The sequence below is a fragment of the Anastrepha ludens genome, chromosome 5, assembly GCF_028408465.1.
Source record: "Anastrepha ludens isolate Willacy chromosome 5, idAnaLude1.1, whole genome shotgun sequence".
Classification (NCBI taxonomy): domain Eukaryota; kingdom Metazoa; phylum Arthropoda; class Insecta; order Diptera; family Tephritidae; genus Anastrepha; species Anastrepha ludens.
In genome coordinates, this window is record NC_071501.1 from 7179401 (window position 1) to 7199134 (window position 19734).

A 19734-nucleotide genomic window follows, 5' to 3' on the forward strand; every position below is an offset into this window, starting at 1 on the left:
TAGATCATTGTGGATATATTTTGCATGCGCGCAGATTCGCTTCCAGTTATCGCTCGATTTTAGCATAAAATCTATAATATTTTCTCCGTTTAAAATACCACAAGTTTCGGGAGCATAGCGTGGGCATTGGAACAAGACGTGATCAGCGTCTTCTTCCCTATCCGTGCAGATTGGGCAGTTTGGGGAACTGTCATGGCCGAATCTATGGAGGTATTTTCGAAATACTCCGTGCCCTGAAAGAAATTGGGTTAGGTGGAAGTTTGTTTCCCCATGCTTCCTTTCTAACCACGTCGTAAGGATGGGTATTAACCCATGCGTCCATCTACCTTTCGGTGATCTGTTCCACCGGTCTTGCCAGTGGGCGATCGAACGACGTCTTTCTTCCTCTGCAATAGTTTTACGACTTGCTCTACTGTCGTGTTCAGATAGCCTTATGTACACTCTCTGCATTTCTTTCGCCAAGATGTCCACGGGGACTAGCCCTGCTATAACGAAGGAAGCATCATCCGAAATTGTACGGAAGCCGCAGATAGTTCGCAAAGCGCTTAGCCGAAAGACGGCTGTCAGTTTTTTTGTGAAGCTATTTAAGTTCAGTGCATCAGCCCAGATCGGTGCGGCATACAGAAGAACCGAGCTGACTACCCTGCTATATAGCATTCTTTTGCTGTGGCTAGGTCCGCCATTGTTTGGCATGATTCGCGACAGGCAGACCTGCACACTCGATGCCTTCTTTACAGCGTACTCCAGGTGTGTTTTGAAGTTTAAACGGCTGTCGACCATCACTCCTAGGTATTTTATAGCAGGTTTTGAAGTAATGGTTACAGACCCAACATTTACACTTATAGTTTCTACTATCTTCCTGCTGCTTATTAGAACTACATCGGTCTTATGCTCAGCTAATTCCAGCTTCATAGACCTTAGCCAAGTCTTGATCCTGCTTACTGATTCGCTTGCGATCCTCTCAATTTCGTGGATATGTTTTGCTACCATTACCACCGCGATGTCATCCGCGAATCCAATGACTTTAGTTCTGGGGGGCATATTCAGTCTTAGAACCCCGTCGTACATTAGGTTCCATAGCAGTGGGCCCAGAACTGATCCTTGAGGAACCCCTGCTGATACGATATACTCCTCAACGCCTTTGTCACTTCTATACCTCAGTTTACGGTCCCTGAAATAGCTCTCAATTATTTTGATTATGTAACTAGGCGACCCTATTTTTGCGAGGGTTTCTAGTATACGCTGCCAACTAGCTGTGTTAAAAGCATTTCTAACGTCCAGAGTTACCACAGCGCAATATTCTTTTTTCCCGCCGCGCCATCTCTTGCCTTCAATGGCTTCTGTTGCTAAATCTACCACGCATTTGATAGCATCCACTGTTGAGCGGGATTTTCTGAAGCCAAACTGGTAAGTGGATAGAATACCTTTGTCTTCAGCGAAAGACGACAGCCTGTCGCAAATAATTCTCTCCAGAATTTTCCCCATTGTGTCTAGTAGACATATTGGTCGGTAAGACTCGGGCTCGCCAGGCTTTTTGTTGCCCTTGGGTAAAAGCACAAGTGTTTGCTTCTTCCACCTCTTTGGGAAAGTGCCTTCGTTAAGGCAGGTTTGGAAGACTGCTTGAAATATGTCCGGACGTTTGGAAATTGCTAATTTCAGGGCTCTATTTGGTATGCCATCTGGGCCTGGAGCTTTCTTAGGCTTTATTTTATTACACGCCGCCTGGAGTTCTTGCTCGGTGACACGAGGGATGTCGCTTGCTTCGTGTTGTATGCAGGATGGCAAAATGTTTTCGGATCTTTGAGGAAAAAGAGTAGTAACAATTTTGCGCATCCTAATTGGGCAAGTAATTTGGGGTGTGTGTACGCTTTTCGCTTTGGATAATACCACCCGGTACGCGGTGCCCCAGGGGTTGATATCAGCTTCCTCACAAAGCTTCTTGAAACTTTCTTGCTTGCTAGTTTTAATGGCTTTTTTTAGCGCCTGCCTGGCTGATCTAAGGTTTTGAACATTTTCAACAAAGTCAGGTCTCCCTCTACTGCGCTGCATCTTGCGTCTAGCGCGGAGGCATTGAGATCTTAGTGATTTGATATTTTCGTTCCACCAGTAGCATGGGTATATGTGTTGGTGCATTACTCGCCTGGGCATGGAGGCGTCGCAAGCTTCTCTTAGTCCTTCTACTAGGAGTTTCGTCCTATTCTCAGCAGAACCAGCAGGGGTTTGTAGTTGCTCAATCATATATGTTAGGGCTTCGCTATCAAGCATCGCGTCCTTCCACTTTGGACCTGTCGGCTTGGGTGCAATTTTAAGCCTCCTTTCATTGATGTCCATTATGATAGCTTGATGGTCACTGTGCGTGTAGCCCTCACTCACCCTCCATTTGATCTTTTGAGCAAGGGAATCATTTGCCAGGGTAATATCTATGACTGACCCTATTCCCATCTTACGGTAGGTGAAAGTTGACCCGCTATTTAGAACAGTAAGCATCAAATAAGGTGTAAGCGACTGTAGGTAGGTAGGTATAGTGGTTGTCGTTTGACACACCTAGGCCTGCTGTAGACCCTTTGTGATACCACCGGGGCTGTCCCCTCTCCTCACTCTACATCGTCCTCATTGAACCAACCTGTGGCTTTGATATATCTAACAAGACTTGTTATTTTTATATTGGCTACTTCTGCCAAGTTATTCACGGAGCTTTTTCCTAAAATATTGAACCTTCTTCTATCCAGAGCCATGCACCCGCATAGAAAGTGTTCTATAGTATCTTCTTCTTTAATGTCGTTACAGCTTCTGCAATAGTCGTTATAGGGCGTTCCCAGTCTACTGGCATGCCTACCAATCAGACAATGCCCTGTTAGGACTCCGAGAAAATTTCGCATGTTTTTCCTGCTTAGTTTCAACAGTCGGCTTGTGCGGCTCTTGTTCCATTCCGGCCACGTCATTCTACTAGTTGCACAGGTCAGGGACTGAGACCTTAGCCTGTTGGCAGCACTGATAGTGTGCTTATCTATAAACATCTTGCAAGTTATTAAAGGCATAGGTACAGGTATGTTCGCTTTGTCTGGTTGGATCGGTAATGTGGTATCCAATCTCGCCAGTTCATCTCCTTTGCAGTTGCCTTCTACAGGTATGTCTCTATGACCCAGCACCCAGAGCAGGTTTGTTATAAAGTACAGTGATAGTTCTGTCAAAACGTCGATACATTCTTTTACTGTCTTCGAGTTAATATTAGGCGATTTTAAAGCTTTCAGGGCCGATTGACCATCTGAATATATATTTAAGTATCTTGTTGTGAGGACACTTTTATTTACGTCTAGCAGGCCATCTCTATAGACAATATTTCAGCTTGAAATATGCTGCAGTGATCCGGTAACCCAAATGAGATGTTGGCATTCATTCCTTCAGAATGAAGGCCTCCGCCTACCTGATCATTTAGCTTGGAACCATCAGTACAGATGCTGGTTCCGCTTTTATTGTCCATTACCCCATTGTCCCAATCTTCTCTCGTTGGGAAAGTTGTGGTAAACGATGTGTTTAAATGGAACTCCACTGAGCTACAAAAGTCTGTCGTTCGATGTAGGAAGGGGTGGGTATTCGTTTAGTATTCTTGCGTGACCTCTTCTGTTAGATGCTAAGTTGCAAGATTCTCTTAACCTAAGTGCCGCTTAACCACCGCCACCAGACTAAGACATCGTATGTCATGACATACCTTACCACTGCTGTATATAGCCAGTGACTGTTGTTCATCCATCTTTTCGTCCGTGCGCCCGATACTTCAAGCAAAAATTGATATATTTCAATGAAGCCTTGTATACATATAACCTTTTTTCAGTGTGGGTAGGCATTGAAAATGGGCCGTATCAGTCAGCAACCACATTCATCTGCTATATGACGAAACGAAGGAGAAAAAGTGATATTTTTAATATAAATGGCGCAAATTTAATTAATTTGGTGCAAGTGATGAAAGCAAAAAACGAAATAGGACAAAAGTAAAATTTTGAAAAAATGGGTGCTGCCACGACCAATTCTTGGTAAATATGTGTATGTCGTTAACGGCTAAACTTGATACACGTATTGTACCCCATTTCATTTAGATCCGAGTTAATTATTATCACCATCATCATTAATTCCTATAGTTCCAGTGTGGAGAATAGGTCCACAACGAATTTCTTCCATTCGGGTCTGTTTTCCGCCAATCTCTTAACTTCATTCCAGCTAAGGCGGCTGGCGCGGGAACCTGACTGCGGCAGTTGTCTCCAGGTATTCGCTAGACTTCCATGTCTGCGGCTTCCTTAGAGATTCCAGTCAATGGCGACCCTTGTGAAGTCACCATTTCCTCTGCGTAGAACATGGGAAATACAGTTTCATTTTCTCTTTTGGATCTCTGATAGTATTGGCAAGATAATATTTGGCCAGAATGTTCTGAGAATTTCCCTAAGGCATCTATTTGTTTTGTTGTAATGCCTTTCACAACCATAAAGTAAAGTAGACTTTGCGTTGGAGTTAAAAATTCGCAGTTTTGTGCGCCGTGAAATGTGTGATGCGTTCCAAATTGCTTGCAGAGAGCCAAATGTCGCCACAGCTTTCTTTATTCGGCTTTTGATATCATCGCTCGAACTTCCAGAGACCGATATAACCCTACCTAAATAGCTGAAAGATTGTAAACCTTCGAGATCGATACCATCAATCAAGAAATTTTACGTATTTCCTGTGTTTATACGCATGACTTTGGTTTTCTGGATATTGATCTTCAGCCCGACATTCTCAGCTGCTTCGCGCACTGCTAGAATCCTCGCTGCCATGTCAAGCTAGTAGTGGGACAGAAGACAGATTCATCTGCATAGTCAAGATCCGCTAGACGCCCTTGCAGTTCCCAGGTAATACCGCCTCCAGATGATGAGGCGTTTTTCATCACAACGTCCAAAACGATGTTAAAGAGAAGTGGCGAGAGAACACATCCTTGTCGTACACCTGCTAATATTTTGATATTGTCACCGAGAAGTCTCTCATGCATTATTATAGAGGTCGTATAAGAACCACGTCCACTTTTGATTTGTTTTGACTACATTGCCGGCCGTCCGCCTGATGTTACAATCCATTGCCTATGAGTTTCTTTGATTTCAAAAATTAGCAGGCAGCTCAAATTAAACTTTACAAAATGTAAGCTCGATCCAGACCAAATTCAGCTTGCCTTACTTGCTTTATGAGGCATTTATTTTTGCCTCTAAAAAAATCATGCAATCTATGGGTACAATAATTTCAGACAGTTTCATTTAAAATTTGCTGTGATGCCATTCATTTTCTTTTCATAAAATTTCATGCACTAATGCCAACGAAGATGAGATAAAAATAAACACAAACGTTTGCCATAAAAACCAGACTTATTTTTGTATCCACATGAAAAGATTCCCGTCCCTACTTAGTACCAGATTACCTACATCTCTAGCTTACAATTTTATGGCCTGTGATGGTTACAGCAGCGATAGTTATCTGTATGTATGAGCATTTGAAATGACAATTGGAATAGTTTAATTTTAGAATCGACCTTGACAAGCTCAACAAACAGAAGTAGGCAAAACTGACCTTCCCCACTATCGTTTCGTTTGAGTGGCATGAACATATTGCGATGGTGATGATGCCGCAGCTGGATTTTCAACTTTATTACAAATACATAAGGAATATTACATATAAATATACAATATAAAAATGCTTGTGCGAGTATTAACCTGACTTTGGACACGTTTTAATGATTTTTTAATAATTCTCAGTTTCGTTTTTTCTTTTGATTGCGCTAAAGTTTTAGCTATTTTTGGTGGAATACTTTTTTTAAGTGAAAATAATTTGTATTTATATATTTTAGCATAGGTGAGTGAGTACTTGTGTTTGTAAGTGCAAGTGTATGTGCAAATTTAAGTACCTTACCGCTCAATGGCGAAAAATATTTTATGCGATTGAATCGACCGAACGGATGTACGGTAATTCAAGCAACAATAATGGCTATAAAACATTGTAAAACAGCAGGCATGCAAGCAATAAAATTAATAGGCGTAACAACATCAGCGCAGATGAAAATCACCGGAATTAGAGTTGCTGACATTAAAAGTGAACATGACGCGAAAAAAGGCATAGCACAAGGCTACAAACATGCAAATAAATATACAAAAAAATACTTAATGGGAGATCGTTTTGGAAACTCCCCGATGGTTGTCGTTGGGAGTATAAAAAATTATTATTTTTGCTATAAACAAAGCCGAAATATGATAATTGGGTAAGTATTGGCCTTATGAGCAAAAGTGAGTTTAAAAAGTAAAAAAAAAAAAAAATCAAAATGTTTTTATACGCAAATTAAAGAACACATAAAAAAGCAGTCATAAAAATAATTAGCCGTTCAGGCTAAAAATTTTAAGATAAAATAAAATGAAAAAAAATAGAAAATAAAATATAAAAATGCCCTTGGCAAAGGAGTGAGGAACAAATTTGCGAGTGGGTGCCTGAAATGGTCCACCTTTAAAGGCTGGGGAATACGTATTTTAGAAGTTATTTGGGAGTTATCGCAACACTTAAATTATTTGTTGTGAGTTTTAGTTGTTGTAACAACATAAAAAACTCCTTTAACATTTACAAAATTGTTGTTGTTGTTGTAAAATCATAAAAAACTACTCATACATTTTTGTTGAATGCTGCTGCCTTGACTGTTCTTGATTGGATATAAATCTGTGTCATTCTGATAACGTTGAACCGATTGTTATCATCTACGGTGCCGTTGTCGGTCACAGATAAGGGTGAATTCACTCTTATGTATGTAAGAGTAAAATTTGTAATGAGTAAATCTCTGTCCTGGGACTGATGGTAATTCTAAACTAATATACGTTCTGCAAGAAGTGAAAATATCGATTTGTGGAAACCGAAATTCATTACTTATGCGTAAAATTCAAAACTTTATTGAAAATGTTTCGGATTGCCCAATTTTTGTCAAATATGTACCGTTTTGTTGTATAATTTGCTGACACTTTAAAGGTAGCTTCATAATGCCTCCCTTGTAAAAGGCTTAGTCTTAACTGGCGAAAAACTCTAGTAATCGATTTTCACAATATTCTCTTGATACAAATATCTTATCACTTAGGAAGTTTTACGATGCAAGAAAAATGCGGTAATCTCTCGGTGCCTGGTCCGAACTATATAGTGGACGCATTAAAATTATCCAAGTCATTATCCCGAGTCATTACAGACGAATGTGGCTTGAGTGTTGTCCTGATGGAGCACAACACCTCTTCTGTTGGTCAATTCTGGCCGTTTCAGGTTAATCGCTAGCTTCAAACGATCCAACTGTTGACAATAGAGATCTGAATTTAGTATCTGGCCACACAGAAGCAACTCATAATAAATGATTTGTTTCAAGTCCCACCAAATACGCCGTGGAACCTCCCTGCCTGTTAGGCCTGCCTTGACCAACGTTTCAGCTGCTTCATCACTGTTTGACCACCATAGTTTTCGTATAATATTGTCGTATGTGACCCATTTCTCATCCCTAGTCACCATCTCTTTAAGAAAATGCTCGATTTCATTCCGTAGGGCTAAGGCTTCGCTCATGGAAATTAGAGTCATCACGTTTTTCGTTGTTTATTAATGTTGCACCCAAACATTGAGCTTCTTTTTGAATCCAGCTTTGCGTAAATGGTTTAAAGCTCTTTGTGGTCGATCTTTAGCTGCTGGGCGATGCTACGAGTACTAACATTTCGAGCGACTACTGCTGCATGCAACTTCGTGAAGATTCCGTGCAACATAAAAGAAGAAGTTTGAGAGTAAAAGCGTATTTTCGACCTCAAACATAGCCATGTCAAAAGCTGCAAAATCACACCTGTTGACTTTATGGATCATAACTTCTACAATTTTTCGTCGATTCAGACAAACTTAGGCTTAAAATGTAGGTGACAAAATTGTCTTTCAGAAAACCTATCTTATGTCGGTATAAAAAATTTTTTTGTTCCAGAAAAAAGTTAAAAAACTTTGATAATTTAGTAAAAGACGTCAAAAATGCCTTTTTTTACTTTCAACAGCTGTTTTGCGAAAACTGCGACTTCCATTGACACGAATTATATATTGCCACGTAGGTTATGTGTGTGCCTTTCGAAATTTATACACTTCAAACAAATGGCGCGCACTGCTTTCGAGATTGCAGGTAATAACTGTACTATTGCCCAAAAAACAGGTTTTTTGGGAATATCTCGGAAACCGTTCTTTGAAAAAAAAGTCATTTTTGGTTTCAGCGACCTCAAATTAGTCTAAAAAACGTTTTTTGGTAGAGAACCATTTTTGAAATTGAAAATTTGTAAACTAGTGCTTTTTCTGTGATTTTATCGACATTGCGAGGTGCAACTTTAACATCAAAAATGCCTGAACGGAATCGGCGAACTAAAACTGCATGCAATTAGGCGCTATAAACACCAGTCGCAATTCGCCTTTATCAAAGAAAAATTGTAGAATGTACCGAATTCGAATTTTCTCCTTTTGGACTTCCATTGTTAACACCCTGTAACTCGCAACTGAATGTAACAAACAAAAACAGCAAAATATTTTTTTTAGTGTGAAATGTGAGCTTGACAATGAGGTTAAGCTTTAAATTGTTTGATCAATACTTTAAGAGTATAGATAGTATAGTATTTTACGCAAGGTGGCGCAAAATTAATCACCCTATTAGAAGATTTATCATTTTTGCAATCATATTCGACACTTGTGAACTAGACAGCAGCAGCACACAAAGAGGCAAGCAATGGAGCGTGTCAAAGTCAAAATAAAGATTTTCATCACTAAAAGTAATTTTTCTTTCATTTTCATAAAAAAATTATTCAAAAATCAAATGAATCATTAATTCCGCGCCACTTTGTAAATTATAGAGAGAGATAAATAAACGAATAACTTCAAGACCGCTTATAGATTATCTGTTTATGGCTCAGCTGATTTCAAAGGAGGACATAAGTGATGCGAGTATTAATTAGCGAGACTGGCGCTACGCCAAACCACAGCTGTTTAGCGAGTTTCTCTTTCGAAAGCAGCACCTCTCACCTCTGCAAACAAATCAATATAGCCGTAGCCTTCAGGCGCATCAGAGTTGTGTTTTCGATTTGGGAGAAAAAAGTGTTAGCACATCAAAATTATAGCTAAAGCAAAGTACTCTGTTCCCATTTCACTTGAAATAGCTGCAAAAAATCATATACACATTTTTGCCATGAAACATAAGGGAAAATTCACAATAATTTCATAACAAAGCGGTACTCTGTTCACCGCTCTGTTCGCATGTTGCCAAGAAGATTTTTTCACCGCTGTTTTAACTGCATTTATTACTTAAAAAATACTTACTTTCGTAAAAAATTACAGTTTTTCGAATTTAAAAATTGTGTTCCAATCGAAATTCAGCGAGAATTGTAAAAATCAGCTGTAAAAAGTAGGCTTGCTTAAAATATTGTAACCATTTTTTTTATTACTACAATACCTAAAAACAGAAATAAGGTGGTTTTCATCACCTCAATCAGCAATGCCACTATTTCTGCACACACGCAAGCAGCTGCTTCGCTTCGCTGCTTAGCTTTAAATTTTCCTGCTTTGATTCTTTTCATTAGTGTTTCTTTCATGATTTGTTTGTTTTTGATGCTGCAAGCGAAGTGAACAGAACATTTCCCTTGACGTGATAATTTTCTCACGTTTGAACAAAAAGAAGCTCAGAAAATTTTTTAAATTTAAAAGTACTGAAAATGAGCTAAGCTTATTTCAAAGAAATATGTGAAGAATTGTGTGGTTTTATTTGTCAAACAGTACTTAGGTGGACGAAGTGTGAATCCATTCACAGGAAGACCCCAACAGCATTGAGAGCGAAAAAAGCTCAAATTAGCAAATCAAAATTCAAAGCAATGACTCTCACGGAAATGCACACCTTCACTGGGTTCCTGAAAAGTTATTAGACCATATTATTAAATTCAAAAAAGGTGCGAATAAATAAAGAAAAATGCAATTCGGGCCCCATTTCGTGGTCATAAATCCAAAAATAAACTATCGATTTTAGTGTTTTATTTTTTTTGGTTGGTTAAAATGATGCACTTGTTATCGAAATATATACAAGATTTGCCCCGACCTCGATGATCTCGAGAGCGCCGTAAACAGGAATTCATGTGAATGTAAATTTATATAGTTAGGAGTACAAAATGGGTACCAAATGTCGCTTTCCCTCTATTTATTTGATCAGATGAAGTGTATATTGACAGGAACAATGTTTGAGCCTTCTTGAAAAAAAAATGGGAGAAAAATAACAGAAGCCGATTACGTTCAGTGTTTGCGTGAATGGATGATTCGCATGGAAATTTGTGTTGATAGGTGAGGCTACATGTCGATGTTGATAACAAGTAATTTAATATCAAATCAATATGAAATGCTTAACATACATTTAAATAGTGGGAATACCTCGTACGTGATAGATGGGAAGTCATATAATAGATTCAATTTATTGGTAGATAATCAACTGTGGTTGATAATTTTATAAATTTGTCAAAGCCTCCTTGAATTTGTCGGCGAAAAACTTGCCTGTGACAGTTGACAGGTTATGGTACATGAAGAAATTAATACGAATAAAAATGAGTCAATCGGCAGGTCTCTTCGATTTGCCAAGCCTAAGCACTGGAAAGAGCTTTCAAAACCTACATTTGTCTCGAAGCAGCTAATTAGTATTAGCAAGGCTGCGTTCATAAAGTGTGATCAATTTTTAAGGTATCGGATTTTAAATCGAAATAAAACAACGAAATTCAAATTGATTGGGCAATCTTTACTATTTTTGAGTGAAATTTTTTTTTTTAAAGATAATCTATTTTAAATGTTGGCCGCAACTGCGCCGTAATTCGGCCATCCGTAAACACCATATTTGAATGACTCGTTGGATGACTTCGGTCGGTATCCCCTGAATAACTTTAGTAATGTTGAGTTCCAATATCTCAGTGTAAGCTGGTTTATCCACAAAGCATTTAGACTTTACCTACCGCCACAATTAAGAGTCCAGAAGTGTGATATCACACGATCTTTGTGGCCAATGCATTGCTCCGGGGCGAGAGGTAAATTGCTCACTGAAACGATTACTCAGTAAATCCATTGCTTCACGGGATGAATGGTAAGTAGAGCCTTGTAGTGTCTTGTTGGAACAAAATGTTGTGGAGATCACGGGCTTCAGTTTTCGTCATCAAAAAGTTGTTCATCACGGTTCGATAGCATTCGCCATTCCCTGTTACATGGGTGCCTGCCCCTTCTTTGGAGAGCTATGGACCGATGATTACTCCAGCGCATGGCTGCACCAAACAGTTGTTTTCAATGAATGTAATGGGTGTTCTAGAATGGGCTTCTTTTCGGCCCAAATTCGGCTACTGTGCTTATTCACGTAGCCATTAAGCCAAAAATGGGCCTCATCGCTGAACATCGCTAAGTTGGCCTGAGCGCGCGTTGAACACTTTTCACAGGACGTTGGTTTTCGTAATACAATTGTTCGATTTGAGCCGTAAGTCTCTCCGTGATGAAATGTTAATGAATACTGAAAATATTATGTATTGAGTTTGACAGTAGTCATGAGTGATCTGTCAAAAAAACCCATATTGGAAAAAGAACTTCTAATCAGATCACACTTTATACTCCACATGTGGCGTAAAATTGAGCTGGTCGTCAATTATAAAACCCAAATATTTTATCTGACGTGGCGGCTGATAAAATTATCAGTATGCAGGTTTGAAAAAGTACATTGAATGTTTTTTTTTGTCACCCAATATTATTGAAGTTATACAATACAAACTAAGCAATTCATTGAAAAATATTTAGCATCACTTGATTCATCGAATTCGCTATTAATTTCCTGCAGGGAATGTATCAAAAACTTACCTAACTTAAAATTGTGCACTCACTTGTGAACTTTTTACATAACAACCATTTTGCAAGCGTGTGGCATGTGGCTGCCACAAGTGAGTACGTACACTTTTACTACACAGGTACATTATTGTCACGCAATTAAACGCACAAGTGCGCCAATAAAGTAGGATTGTGCGTTGGCAATAACTACAAATGCGATCTGTGTGTGCGTTTGCCTGACTACGCATCAACAAAATGGCAAGCCGTAAACCCAATTAGCCTGCCAAACGCAAAAACAAAAAAAAAAATAAAACAAAAACGAAAGTAATAACAATAAAAGGGGCGTTTATAACAAAAAAAATCGTGAAATATGCCAGGTAATAATACAATTGAGACAATGATCTCTTATAAAAAAATACTTTTTATAAGTAAGAATGCCTGAATGTTTTTCATAATTTAATAACTCTAACCACTTACGAGACCATTCTTTGACAACTTTCGCGCCAAGAGCCCCATATCCAAAAAAGGTTGGTGCAACAGCAAACGATGACAGCAACTATAAACCGAAGCGTGACAAAAGCGAATGAATAATAGATGTATGTGTGTATATGTGTGTGCATGTATGTATGTATGTGCTTGTATGCATGTAAAGCGAGAGCTCTGTGAGCTAAACTACAGTAAAATGAGTAACTAAATTACTACTTTATAGCCGGCGTCTGTTGTTAGCAACGGAAGCGGAAGTACACGTGGTTTTAGGGTGTAACAATAACAATAGAGAGTATTAACTTACCGTAGCAAAGGACAACAGCCTGCTGTTGCAGGTGCTTTCATACGGATGGTTTTGGCCAGCAGTTGGCGTCAGGTGTCTGACTGTGGTAAGCAGGTAAGGTGTGGTGGAGGGTAAGGGCCACTGAGATGTTTATGAGAATTTGTGGTAGGTATTCAACAAAGGTTAGGTGCACACAGTAGTGTCAAAAGATATATGTACATATTTGTGCATGTAAAGGGTGAGTCGATAGAACTAGAAGTTCAAATTTCGGAAAAGAAGTAAACTCGAGTTTATAGTGTGATAAAAGCATTAATAATAATTTTTTGAGGAATAAAAAATATACTAATTTTTAAAATAATACAAAGTTATAAATAATACAGGGTAGTTTCGTTTCATGTTTTTTAAGCGAGAGAAAGATGTGAAGTAAAACATTTTAAATTCAAAACTTGATCAAGCAGCTACTCTTAACTGTGCGAGCTTGATTAAAATTTATTGATTATTTTTTATTATTTGGCATACGCTTTAACTAACATAGTTGTTAAGAAAAAAATTTAAGAAGGAGCTCAACCAAATACGAAAACCGGCTGTGAGCGTCCAACACAAAAAAAAAAAAAAAAAAAAAAAAAAAAAAAAAAAAACATTTTTGATTTAAAATAAAATTAAATCTTGGAAACAATTAATTGAGTTTTGGAGCCATATAACCAAGTGATATAACCTATCTTAACAGAATTTACCCAAATAATAATGTTACTAACCCTTTACGCATATGAGCCCATATATGGTATTGCAGTTTTGATTAAATTTTTCTTCCTAATTAACTAATATGAAATAATTCATTCTATTTTAATACATAAAATATACATTTGGCAATAATAAAAAGCAAAAAAATGCCTATTATTTTGTAAAATTTTGAAGTAACCTCACTTTTGTGCAAGGGTATGAAAAATCAGAATTGAAGTGCGAGTGATTCAATTTCAAAAAACGATAACAGAAAATTTAACGTAAGTGCTTTTTGGCTGAAAAAAAAAAATATATATTTCCATGGAGTCAATGTGCTCATCTCTCTCGGGAGATAATAATTTTTTCGCTTTTCAACAGTTTTCTATATCTTACAACTAGTTTCACGGTGTATGGTCCCGTAAAAAAAAACCAAAGTATAAAACTTTTTCATAATTTTTTTGAAGTAAAACTTCTTGGGCATTGATGGACGAGCGAGAATGGTGCGTAAAATTTCAAGGCCATGCAACGTTTTGGGCATTTTCGCTCCGCGAGAGAAAAAAGATGTAACATAGAGGAAAAGGAAAGAGAGAGCTATACCTTAATATATCTTAGACACACTTTTCCTTGTGGTTACTAATTTCTAGTGAGAAATAACACTGCCTACTTTTTGGCGCTTCTTGTTGGTGTACACTTGTAGGAAATTTATTTTTGGTGCCTACTTTTTGGGGTGGTTTTTGGCCCGAATTTTTTTTGCTTTTTTTTGTGTTTGGTGCCTACTTTTGGCGCTTATTTCCATTTCCTGGCTAGTGCTTGTGCGTACTATAAAGAGCCATACATTCCGGAGTTGGATTTATTGGTATTGCCTTGCGGTAATTTGTGCCTGCTGCGTTTGAGCGGGTGATAAACGCTCGGAGTAGTGCGCGTCGTTGCCACGGTTTGTGTTCGGCGTTTACCTACACCGGTCGACCCTTCTCCGTTTTTTGTAAATTTTATCTATTTGTACTCTCTGCAAATGTTGTGAATTTCTTCGGGTCTCTCCCTCTTTCCTTGTCTGCCTTAAAAGTTTCACTTCTGTTATGTGTACTACGCTACACGCACTTTTTATTCTAATATGTCTTATTGCAAATTAAACAAAGCTATTTCCACCGTGAAACTATTTTTTTCTAACGACTTTATTAATTCATGACGTAACTTGGATTACTGCATTCAATTCAATTTCAATTTTAAACATTTTTGTTGTAAGCCGTTTTTTCGGCTCGTTTTTAATTTATTTTAAAATAATTAGAATAAAAATGCGCTTGCCAAATTAAACTAAAATCAATTATTTGACCAGTTTTGAATACTTGTTTTTGCTATTTTTTTGATTTTCATTTACTTTTTATAAAAGTATAGCTTTTAACCCACCGTAACGGAGTAGGTTGGTGAGTGACTACCAATTGAGGATGCTGAGGCTCAATTCTCCGTGCATGAAACACCAAAATATTATAAAAAGGTATTTTTTTATAGCGGTCGCCCCTCGGCATTTCTGCCACGAAAAAGCTCCTCCAAAAAAAATATCTGCCGTTCAGAGTTGGCTTTAAACTGTAGGTCTCTCAATTTGTGGAACAACATCAAGACGCACGCCACAAATAGGAGGAGGAGATCGGCCAAACACCCTAAAAGGGTGTAAGTGGCAATTATATATACAGCTCATATAACAAAAGTCATGTGAGTCCAACTTTCAAACCTCATATAATAATGAAAAAAAAAATTAATAGAGTTTCATCAGAATTTCAATCTTTTTAATGAGAAAAATGTGGAAAAATTCTCATTATTTAGTTTTATAGCCAATTCAATTTTTTTTTATATTGAAGAAATTACACAACATTGTCAATTATCAAAAATCACTGCCATTTTTTTGCAACTTCAAACTTTTTTAGTGTAAATCCAGGAGCATCGTTATTCAAGAGAGAAAAGTTCGCCATCCAATCGCTTGCTTATTTCAGACCAACTTTTTTAGACGCGAGGGCATAAATCGGTATTAATTTATGTTAACTGCTAAGGCAGCACTCATCTTCACACCTAATATTAACTTTATTTGGTTTTCTTCCGGAATGTGAAATATTTTTTGCCTTGGATTTGTCGTGCAAACCATCCGTGATTGCATGCGATAATTAACAATTAACATTGAATAATTTTACCACAGTAGAGGGATTCTAGGTCAGGTGAATTCTCTTAGACCTGGGGAAAATTTTGTAATTTGGATTAAATCTTACAAAGCATGTAAACAAAGCACACATTTTTCACATGAGTTCCCAAGGCGAATTAATCAGATGATCCACTGACATAACCTTGTACAGATACGCCTTAAATTTACGTTAGAAATTTAGTTTATTATTGGACATTTACAAAATGGATTGCCTTTCGCTTGAAAAAAAAATGTATATATATGACATATAAACAGATATGCATATAAAAAAATTTGAAAATTGAAAATCGAAAAGTCAAAATAGTGTTTCCGCTTAGAACTTGCGATTCGATCTCTTTTGGTGAGACGCTTTTAGTCATCTAAATACGATTTAAAAGTTGAAAAATTAAATTGTAGTTGCAATTGATCAGACAAGCGCAGAAACTCTCGAAAAAGTACCGGGAAATTTGGTTGACGGAATGGCACATTATAAAGCGTGACGTGGGGCACAAAAGGTCATGAGGTCGAAGTGTAAATATCTAATAAATTTGAAAGCGAGGCGTGAAGTAATCTGAAGGAAATTATGTTCAATGCACTTGAGGGCCTTTTATCTAGAGCAAAAGTAAGATTTTTTTAAAATGAAGATGTGGTACAACAGCAAAGATTTATTGATTTCGAAAATATTATAAATTAATCTCCTAGTTTGAATTGAATCAGCAACATAAGAGCGCCACATCAGAAGCCATAGTCATCACACGATTGAGTTTACTTTTCGACTTTGAAAGTGTCAGCATTTGAAAACAGTTGTAGCTTCACTCATAATGAGCGAAATCTTAATCTTAGTCTCAAGTGGTGAAATCTCACCAATTCTGCACCAGACATCTCTTTTCTTGCAAGGTTTCTATTGCAAAGCCCTGTATATGTACTTGGAATTCATATGTATGTGTGTATGCACTCAAACTATTTGTGCTACTCATTGGGAGTGTTTGTGTGTATTTTGTATCTTTTTATGCGTCTGTGCGTGCAATTATGTAAATAAACACAAAGGTGCTAAATTATGATTAATTAGACTTTCGCATGAATGAAAAATTCATGCCCATATACATACACGCACACATACATATAGAGCATGTGCAATAAACTGCAAATACGAACGTAATGCCTAAGAGCTCAACATTTTCTCTGCATTTATATGTTTTGCATATTCAAGTGAACATCTGCGCTTACATTCATTTGCTCTTAAAAACGTACAGTAAATGTCAATTATGGGCATTAACAACGGGCGCCACGTGGGAAAGCATGCTTTTAACTTTGTATGTAATGGAGGCTCATTTCGAGCAACAGTGAACAAATAGAGGCACATTTTTGGCAAAACGGAGCCAGTTAGTCCAATTAAAATTTCGGTTTAAAGTTGATAGAAAAGGAAAAAAGAAAACCATTGAAAAATAAAAAAACTCGATAAGCAAAATAGAGTTCTAAATAATGGAGTGTCAATTTCAGGCCTGTTATTACTCATCGCCAAATCGCCTTGGTAAGCTTTACAATCCCAGATTACTGAACTGAACTGAACTTAAAAATTCCCAGTTATCACGCAGCTGTTAGGCAGATATCAGATTCAGCGAGCGAAAAAACGATAGCACATCAACATGTTGACTAATTTTTACAATTTTTAAAATTTTTAAAATTTTTTTATTTAGTTTTTTTTCTAAATTTTTTTGATAAAAGTGTTGTGTATGTTCGAACCAGCGGGTAGAGTTGACGGATCTGAACATTTTTTATGATCGTAATTGAGCTGCATTTCAGAGATCCTCAAAAAAGTTGTTGTGCCATATTTTTCGTCTCATCGTTCAGAGTACCTGACATTCGCAACTCAGGTGTCTAAAGAGTTCTGACTACCCTGCATCTACTCTAAAAGTAGTCATGGTGGGCCTTTTCTCCAAATGCTTGCCAAATACTATGCTTTATTTCCGAATGCTTCTCGATAAAGATGTGCTCCGTTGGTACTAAAAATAATCTAATGTGCGGTAAGCGTAACCTCGCACCTTGCCTTCAATATATAACAGGTGGCGCAAAATTAATCAATTATGGAAAGATTTATAATATTTGCAAATATCGTCCTACGGCAATCATATTTGACACTTGTGAGCTAGACAGCTGCAGCATACAAACAGACAAGCAATGGAGCACGTAAGGGTCAAAATAAAGATTTCCGTCATTCAAAATAATTTTTTTTTAGTAAAAAGTTGAATGGTTAATTTTGCGCCACCCGATTAATTTTGCGCCACCCTTTATATATATTTGGCGCGTAAACCCTTTTTGGGTGTTTGGCCGAGCTTCTCCTCCTATTTGCGGTGTGCGTCTTGATGTTGTTCCACAAATGGAGGGACCTACAGTTTCAAGCCGACTCCGAACTATTTTTTTTATGAAGAGCTTTTTCATGGCAGATATACACTCGGGGGTTTGCCATTGCCTGCTGAGGGGCGACCGATATTAGAAACAACGTTTTCTTCATTTTGATCTTTCACTGAGATTCGAACCTACGTTCTCTCTGAATTCTGAATGTTAGTCACGCACCAACCCATTCGGCTACAGCGGGTGCCGAATTCAATACGTAAATAAAAATAGGTACGTACTTATGTAAATCCGAGAATTGTTTTCAGTAAACTTACTAAACAATCCACTCCAGAACATTTCTCATTTACAATTTCTCCGAAAATTTGATAAATCAAAACCGTGATACATTTTCCTTCATAAATAAAAAATATGTTCGCATGCACTTTTAGTATTAAAAGTGGCAGAAAGGGCACTTAAGCAACTAGAAAAAAAGTGCATTAAGCTCAGAGGCACATGTTGCCTTCAAAGAAAAGACTGCTCCCACTGCTAATGGGATGGATTCCCACAAAAAAACAAAAAAAAAAAACACACACATACAAAAAACATTCAACAAATGGCGCGTAAAACTTGACGCCAAATGCGGCAATAACTAAATGTGGCTAAAGCGAAATGAGGCAGATGAAACAGTAGAACCAAATGTGGATGAAGCAACACTGTTCACTGCTGGAAAGCAACAAGAAAAGGTACCAACATAAAAGTGACGTTGCCATAAAAAACGAATACCTTTCGCACTCAGAGAAGTGTAAAAAAAAGAATAAACGCCTAAGCTAAAACTGGAGCATGAGAAAGGAAAGTGGCAAAGGCAAACTGAGAGTTCAAGCAGTGGGGCAAAAAGCTGACTAACTTACCACACTAAGGCATTGCAGCTGGTATGCTAATTTTATCAGTTGAGTTAGAAATAGCAGATAAAAGTAAGAAAATCACACCAACAATGGACAAATTTTGTAGGAAAACGCAAATGTATGTATGTTTGTATGCGTTTGCTCTTGCTACTCCATATTTAACACAAGCGCTTACTGGCTTTCTTCATTTGGCTTCTTATTCAAATTTAGTTTTTTACTCACACATTCAAATCTACATCTGTTTGTTTCCGTGAGTTTGCATTTTGATGCGTTCGAGGCGTGAGATCGTATATTACATTCATTCATACGTACACTATAATTATCTTTCTCGATAAGAACTTGCCAGCGGGCGCTGACACGATGAACCGTAAAGACAGCAGGACGCTCCTGAAAGTGGGCGGCTCAAGCAACATTTCACAACATTTCTCTTATTCTTCTTCTACTAGTCGCTTTTTATTCTATGCAAATAAATTTCTTCTTGCACCCAAAGATATATAGTACACACATAAATACATGCGTGTGTATGTGTATAGTTGGTGAGGAGTCATGCGGCGCAAATTTCTCAAAACAAACTTTTGTTAGAGGGGTCCCCATTAGCATTTACTTTTGTGTTGTACTAATTTCTTAAATAAACACACATAAAATTGTTTGTGCTTTTGCATTTTAGGTGCTTAGCTGGCAACTGTGAAATTGCTCAGTTGTGTGCTTTTAGATAATTCTTAAATGGCAAATTACAAAGAAAAAAAGGTAAAAAAAAGAATTCAATTAAAAAGAAAAAAAGAAAATAAGTATATTAAAATTATTTGAAGGTACAAGTAAACAAAATGTGCTTTGAAAATATTTAAGTGGCGTTTGCATGTTATAAAGGGTGGTTAACTTTCAAGGCCCGCTGTTGATTTTGAATAAATACAATTTTTTTAGAAAATCATTGTCATTTCTCTTTATTATGATAATACTGGTATGGTTCAATT

At 37.4% G+C, this 19734-nt stretch overlaps 1 long non-coding RNA gene across 1 annotated transcript in view; it reads left to right on the forward strand.

The window, feature by feature from the left end:
* Positions 1-18488, forward strand: part of LOC128862777 (uncharacterized) — a 101645-nt gene extending 83157 nt beyond the window's left edge. The window contains exon 3 of the long non-coding RNA XR_008454547.1: positions 2496-18488. This is a non-coding gene — a long non-coding RNA (uncharacterized LOC128862777). The remainder of the gene's footprint in view (positions 1-2495) is intronic.
* The last annotated feature ends 1246 nt before the right edge of the window (positions 18489-19734 follow it).